Below are 8756 nucleotides of genomic sequence, written 5' to 3'. Positions count from 1 at the left end.
AGGAACTGGACTAACAATTTTCTGTTTTTTCATGTGCAAGACTATCACATGTTTCAGTAGTTATATAAATATATATATATATATATATATTTAACTTATTATCAGGAACTGGACTAACAGTTTTCTGTGTTTTCATGTGCAAGACTATCACATGTTTCAGTAGTTATATAAATATAACATATTATCAGGAACTGGACTAACAGTTTTCTGTGTTTTCAAGTGAAAGACTATAATATGTTTCAGTAGTTATATAAATATAACCTATTATCAGGAACTGGACTAACAGTTTTCTGTGTTTTCAAGTGCAAGACTATCACATGTTTCAGTAGCTACACATAACTCTTAAAATACATAATTTCAGTTGTGTAGACTAAGGTTAAGACATCACACCTTTGAAAATGTTGTTCTGTTTATGTAAATATGTGGTATTAGGAAGCGTTATTGTATGCACCGAAATCGTGTTACGGTTGAAACAAGAAAATCGTTTAACGAGGTTTAATTCATTTCTGTGAGTCTCAGATTTTTATTTCAATGACTGAAGAACGTCCTTTGCTAACATATATTATGGGAAAACAAACACCGCTTATCTGAACTCATAAAATACTGCCCTATATTTTGATTCTGTCTGGGAGTTCTCCTAAAAATGGAATTGGCATCTAAACTAGCGATTTGAGGATCGAATTTTTGTTAGTTTTACTACAATTCCAAAACTCGCGCATTTTAGCCCCCCTTAAAGATGTTTTCATCTAAGTGGATTCAAAACAGAACGTCTTAAAATATGTGTTTTTTTTATTATTCTATTGAATAGCTGTGAAAATTTATGGTATACCCATATACTTACAAATTAATTTATGCATTTAAACTTGGTTAATAGTTATAAATACAAATGTAAAAGGAAAACTGTTACAAGCCAATACAAAAAAAAGGGATAACTGATTATATTACAAAATACGTTTATGGATTGACAATGCTAAAATTCTGGGTTCGATTCCCCGTGATGGACAGAGCGCAAATAGTCCATTGTGTTGCATTGCCCTTAAACACCAACAATAACTGACCTGTAATTCCAAAGAATCGTTACTTACCTTTATCATTTTTATATTCTGATCTTGCTAGCTTATTTTGGATTTAAAGTAAACATAAGATAAGTGTTTACTGAAAACTGAGTTAACCATAGTAGGGAAGTTTATGTGAATTTTCAAAACATAAATAATCGTGAAATCAATCATGATCTGCACTCACAAATAATCAACATGTTTTGAATATTAGTACCGAATCAATGATTTGAGTGGTTAACCCTAAAATGACTGAGACGAGGACTGTGGATTCGACCAGCATTTAAACGCATTTTTCTAAATTATTTATGCAACAAATTGCTTGTGATTCCATTGCTGTGTTGACTACAAGGTTCTTAATGTGGCACACAAAAATAGTTAAACAAAAATACTATCAATATTGCGTTCTTATGCTGCAACAATAAATAATTTTGCTTTTATAACTTTCAATAATTGAAAATATTCCACATAAATTATCATAACAATAAATCTGGATCACCAGACTTACACCAATCTAAACCGTGTCACAATAGCAAGGCTAAACGTTACTTACAAATAAAGGAAACGGGACGAATTTCTGAGAAGTAAAGAATCAACGAATTGAAAAGTTCTCTATTGAATTAAGCTATCAAAGGCAGATTAAATCGTTGATTCTGTTGAGATCAGAATTAAGATAAAGTATCGGAACATCTTAAGTACAAGCCACAAATATCAACCATTCACTTAACGATAAAATAGTTGTACTTCTAGTATCAACCATTCACTTTACGATAAAACAGTTGTACTTCTAGTATCAACCATTCACTTTACGATAAAACAGTTGTACTTTTACAACGCCATAGCCCAGAGGCAATCGATTTAGTTACAGCCCTTTTGTAGTTGGCGATAGAGTTGAAGTTCACACTGCCTTATTAACGTAGCTCCTGTGAGCATCTCCTTCACAGTACAGCTGGGAGAATAATTATAATCCTTCCATTCAAATATTTTTAATCCAACTCTCCAATGTTCATATTGTACACTAGTGGTGGGTTCCATATTTTGCATTATATTGAAAATTGTTAGAATGCTCAGTGTAAGGAACTGGCAAAACAAATTGATGGAATCACACATTGTCTATAGTTTCGTTCTTAGTTGGCTTACTGATTAAGTATTACAACTTCTTTACTGTAAAAGCTCCAACTTGTAACGAAACAATACATTGTCTATGTATATTATACAGGAAACCCTAGCAGTGATTAATTGAAACATTGATACTATTTGTGTTTTTGTGTATTTTATTATAGTATTTTTGTGTGTCATATTAAGAACCTTGTAGTCAACAAAGTAATGGAATCACAAGCAATTTGTTGCATAGATAATTTAGAAAAATGAGTTTAAATGATAATCGAATCCACAGTTCTCATCTCAGTCATTTTAGGGTTAACCACTCAAATCATTGATTGCATGTTGATAAGTTTTATTTTTAAGAGTTCTTCCAGAAATTCTCTGAAAGGTATAATCTGATTCAAAGTTCGATACAAGTCAAATTATCACTGTTTCTCAGAAATCTGCTGATAGGTATAATCTGATTCATAGTTTCAAACAAGGCCAATTATAACTGTTTTTCCCAAATCTGGTGATAGGTATAATCTGATTCATAGTTACATAAAAGGCAAATTATACCTGTTTCTCAGAAATCTGGTGATAGGTAAAATCTGATTCAGACTTACATAAAAGGCAAATTATAAGTGTTTCTCAGAAATCTGGTGATAGGTATAATCTAATTCAGAGTTACATAAAAGGCAAATCATAACTGTTTCTCAGAAATCTGGTGATAGGTATAATCTGATTCAGACTTACATAAAAGGCAAATTATAAGTGTTTTTCAGAAATCTGGTGATAGATATAATCTGATTCAGAGTTACATAAAAGGCAAATTATCACTGTTTCTCAGAAATCTGGTGATAGGTATAATCTGATTCAGAGTTACATAAAAGGCAAATTATCACTGTTTCTCAGAAATCTGTTAATAGGTATAATCTGATTCAGAGTTCCATAAAAGGCAAATTATAAACGTTTCTCAGAAATCTGTTGATAGGTATAATCTGATTCAGAGTTACATAAAAGGAAAAATTAGTTCTTCCAGAAATTTGCTGAAGGTACAACGTTGCTCAGAATTTCACGCAGGGAAAAATATAACCCTTAAATCCAAGCTATAAATATTTATGTTCTTTGTAGTAGAATTACCTACAGCCATTCGCAAGGTGACTATTAGAAACAAACGAATTTATCATCAGTTATATGTCTAATACCATCTGCAATTACTAAAAGAAGTCAAACTTCAGCTAATACAGACAAAACCTCGATATTAAATTACTGTAGTTCCAGTATTCTTCAAGACATTCTTGACATTTAAACTCCTGACGCCTAATATTCATGTCATGAACAAGCGGGAAAACTACACCATACAAATTCCTGGTTTCTTTTATTTTTCTAAACATTATATTTCTTTTCTGTTACTTCCCGTTGTTTGGGCCCGGTATGGCCAGGTGGTTAGGGCGCTCGATTTGCAATCTGCGGGTTCGAATCCCCGTCCCACCAAACATGCTCGCCCTTTCAGCCGTGGGGGCGTTATAATGTGACGGTCAATCCTACTATTCGTTGGCAAAAGAGTAGCCCAAGAGTTTGTGGTGGGTGGTGATGACTAGTTGCCTTCCCTCTAGTCTTTCACTGATAAATTAGGAACGGCTAGTGCAGATAGCCCTCGTGTAGTTTTGCGCGAAATTCAAAACAAACAAACGAACCTTTTTTTTTTCTAAGAGCTTCACCACCACCATTACAGCCTTGACTGTTTGCAAGAAGTCAGATCACATCTGTATCAGAGACAAACTTGGAGTAATCTGTTGCTTATGTGTTGAAGCTAGTGAAATATGTGGACTAGCATATCTTAATTGAAATAAATCATCTTGGTGTGACTTTTTAAATCTATGGCCTATTGGACATTTAGCAAACTACAACAGAGGCCATTGGACAGCCTAGTTCCCCAAATTCTGAGGTTACCACCAGAGTGGTTATTCATGGATATTTCACTAAACAAAACTAAAGAACAAATAATATGTTGTGAAAACCCGCCAAGGAACAGAGATTTGACACCAGAATAAGAAATCTCCAACTAAGCTATGAGAACAACCATAGTTTACACCTATCACAACCTGACTCAAACACGAACCACGAGGATATGATATGTAGAAGCATATAACGCGTCCAAACGACGAGTTGCATGCTGGGTGAAAGACATAAAAAACAATGCGTTTCAGTAGCACAGACAGTATCGTAGTTATTACATAATAAGCATTTCTGGACGGTTATATAACGCATTATGATGTTAATGATTGCAATAATTATTAATAAAAATTATCAAAGTATTTCTTCCAACATGTATATATATATATATATCGTCTGAAATGTTTATATTCATCCAAATACAATATGTTACTCTAAAATTCTTCTAAAAATCCAGTATTATTTGTTTCAGGTATGCTAACTGTGAAATAACTGAATAAAATTCTACAGCTTGCCCCATTGTTCTCAAGAAGCTGAAAGCCAGGACGTTGTCGACGCGGACGAGAGTAAAGTGTTATTGAGCATGTCGTCCTTAACAAAGATTCTGTCGAGAATAATAATGATTTCAACAAACAGCAGCTCCTTTCGCAAATTAAATCCGCTAAGACCGTCTTTAGAGCCTCAAATACGGTCTACATGTTTCATAACACCCGACTATTCATGTTCAAACTTGTAAGTTAGAAGCCAGAACCTCAGAAAGTAAAATATAATTAATTAGTGAAACTTCCATATAGCAAATCAAGCCTACCAAAGTTAAAATTTCATATCTGTATGTCTGTCACTATCTTATGTAACTCTTATTATTATTATCTTGCCATTTAATAGCTGCTATTAAAACAATGGGTGTTGTAGTTTTCTGTACGATGAGAAATATTTTATATCCAACCGCCTCCGCTTTAAAAAAAAACTTAATGCTACGTTACTTTAACAATGCTATTTCTAAAAACTAATCCTACATCTGTTTTACCTTGAGCCACTCAAGTAAAAGTCAAAAATATGTAGAACATTATTAAGAATAGTTTTTCTCCAAAAATACTTAATTAAGATATTTCTTTGGTGTGTTTTTTGTTCATATTTGTACTCGACTCATTCTGGTAATAGTCACTAGTCGGAACTTTGCTGTTGTGAGCTTGATTGAAAAAAAAAAGAAACGGAGCTATAAAACTTTAAGCCATTCCTAGGTTAACTATATGAATAACAGAGAAATTACTTTCTTGAGGATAATAAGTTTTTCCAGCTACTATTTAAAATATCTTCAGGAAACGACATTAAAGTAGCATCGTGCACAGCTTGAAAAACACTCAACGAAACTTCGTATGTTAATATGGCTTTCGAAAAATCTCGGTTAATTCTTTAGGCTGTTATTATTTGTCGTGTTTTCTTCTCTCGTGATTTAGCTATATTTTAATGACTTGTTCTGTCTCTTGGCTGGTTTTCACAACAGATTATTACTCGTATACTCTTATTCAACATCTACATATATATATTTTGTTTTTAATTTGCTGAAAACATGGAGCATCTTTTCAATTCCAGCCAGATAATAATTTGGTAAACTAGGCTGTTCAATAGTCTCTGTAGTGATTTTCTAAATGTATAATAGGCCTTACCTTTTTTTAAAAAAACGCATAAAGTACTTAGGAAGGATTTCAAATTATTTCATCGAGTTTATTTACTCTTTTATCGTGTATTATCCACATTCAAACATTGTTCGACTCACCTTAATCATTATGAGCGCATCATAAATGTCTTATTTGTGAGAAACGAGATATTGTTGCGTCAGCGAGTCACATGACTAGTGTGACGCCACGTTTCTAGAACTATCCCGTACCTTGGCGAATGCTCTAGTATTTACTAGATAGAGGGTAGTCTGGTATATAAAAGAGGGTGACAACGTGACGGAAGAATAATGTAATGTGTGTGTAGGTAATGAGTAATTGAACTGCGGTCAGAGAGAGACGTATTGTTGAAGTTAACGTTCGTTCGTTATAGTGTTTGTTTTAGCGCGAATATTGAAATTAAGTGTATCGTAAAGTTATATTCGGAAAGAATAAACCAGTTTTATTAAGTAAAGACTTGTGTCGTTAAAGTTTCGTCGGAACGAAGTTACGGAAAAAAAAATCAATTAACAAACGGAGACGTAACAATATCTTTTATAACTTTTATCCTAAAACTGATAAGTCTTTCATCAGATCTAGTTTCTTGTTGCATTCGACGTAATAAACTTCGAAATGTCTTAAGACACAAAGTTGGTCAGTCTGTATACCGAACCTTAAATCTATAAAGATGAGCATAAGAACAGAATATTACAGCTTTAAAAAATAAATTTTAGATTTGATAAGAAATCTCAAACAAGGCTGTGATACAGCCATAGAACTAGAAAATAAACCAAAGCAGAATACAGCCATAAAACTAAAATATTCGAACTAAAGCAGAATTTATACTAATAAAACTACAATATTAGAATTAAAAGGGTGAAGGCAGAAGCAAGCCAAAAATTTAGTACAAAGTTATGAGAACAACCACCAAGCCATAAACATCAAAGATAACTATGATTCTAATCGTTAGGTAAAAAACTCCAAAAATAGCTGTGATTATAACCTTCAGGCCAAACATCACAAAGGAAGATTGGGAGTATAACCCACAGACTAAAAGATTTAACCCAAAGTAACGAGGACAGTTTCTTGAACAATAACTTCAAAAAATCTTTGTAAACCCAAATATTTAATAATGTTACGAAAGAAAAGCCACCATAAGCAACTTAAAAATAGATACTAGGGCTATAGTCAACAGGTCCAAAATTTCGAAGCAAGTCTTTAACTACAGTAATCAAACAATACATATAAATAAAGCTATTACATTCACCAAACGACAGTGTTGAGAAAAAGAACGTTTTCAGAGCCAACATTCTAAAGATGACACTTATAATACTTCTGTTTCATATCTTCATCAAGCTATGACACCAGTGTTGAGATAAAGAAAGCCTTCAGAGCAGGCACTCTAAAGCCAACTATAGATGACACTTATAAGACTTCTGTTTCATATCTTCATCAAGCTATGACACCAGTGTTGAGATAAAGATAGCCTTCAGAGCAGGCAGTCTAGAGTTAACGAACGATGACACTTATCAGACTTCTACTTCATATCTTCATCAAGCTATGACACCTGTCAAGCTACACCGTTGAGATAGGGTTTTCAGAGCAGATATTCTAAAGCCAACGAACGATGACACTTATCAAACATTTTTTTTCTTATCACAAACTGAGCTTTGAGCTAGACACATCTGTACTTCACATTGAAGAAGTACAGAATGTTTGAAATGAAATGGAAATAGTTTCGATTCTTTTACTCCAAAAAAGAGAGAGAGAGAAATAAGTTTAAAATGTTGTATGAGGAACTCTTGCTTTTAAATCTTATATTCTATCAAACTAAGATATAATTATTGTTTGTATATTCATTGTTCTTTATTGTGTAGGTTCTGATTTTCCCATAGTTAATGTTCTTTTGGTCAGAGAAATGTTTTTATAATAACTAGCAGAAATACCCGTCCTCCAGGAAGGTATAACTGCTAGTTGCTGCGGAAGGCTATTGGGCCTGAGGCCTTTTCTGGAATTGTCTGACAGTTCTACAACAATGTACTCATTCTTGACATTCTTGACTCAAAATCTGAATTTTATGGATTTCTGACTTAGCAGTTTAGCCTATGCGTCGCATAAAGTTCTGGTGAGAATGAGCCTATTAAATCCTGTTTTGCTTTATATTTTGTTACATTATATCTTATTGGTTGCTTTATATTTTGTTACATTATATCTTATTGGTTGCTTTATATTTTGTTATATTATGTTTTATTGGTTGCTTTATATTTTGTTACCTTATATCTTATTGGTTGTTATCTTTGAAAAATTATCTTTCGATTAAAATTAAACATACAAAGATTTTTTTACGTTGCTGACTCAGCGTGTTAATTTAGGATTAACCCAAATCTCCTAGCCGTGCGAAGTACAGTGAGATATTTTTTTGATTACAGTGAAAAATGTTGTTGGCTTATTATACAGAATTGCTTCACGTGTTTTTTTTATTGAATTATGTTAATTTTGATCTATATAATCAGCTCATGTTCATTTACATTTTAAAAAGTCTGACTCTTTAAACTCGTAATAAAAGCGCTGTTGATATTTGTAAGGTTAAATACACGTTGTTAAATACAACGTGTATTTAACAACGTTGTTAAATACAACGTTTGAGGATTAAACTACACCTAAAACAAGGGCCTAAAATATCTCGGAAATAACCAAGGATAATCCCAATAATATATAATAAAATACCTTAACACTAAGGCTTAAATTACAAACTTGTTTTCTTTCCTTCAATGTCAATGGCGTTAACATTCATGTTGCATCATATTAAGAAAATTTATGTTTTATCTGTTACAGCCGTTAGTGTAAGGATTTGGTTTGGTTTGTTTTGAATTTTGCGCAAAGCTAGACGAGGGCTATCTGCGCTAGCCGTCCCTAATTTAGCAGTGTAAGATTACAGTGAAGGCAGCTAGTCATCACAACCCACCGCCAACTCTTGTGCTACTCTTTACCAACGAATAGTGGG

This window comes from Limulus polyphemus, unplaced genomic scaffold (assembly GCF_000517525.1).
Source record: "Limulus polyphemus unplaced genomic scaffold, Limulus_polyphemus-2.1.2 Scaffold314, whole genome shotgun sequence".
Classification (NCBI taxonomy): Eukaryota; Metazoa; Arthropoda; class Merostomata; order Xiphosura; family Limulidae; genus Limulus; species Limulus polyphemus.
The sequence above is the reverse complement of the archived record's forward strand: the minus strand, read 5'-3'. Positions refer to the sequence as shown.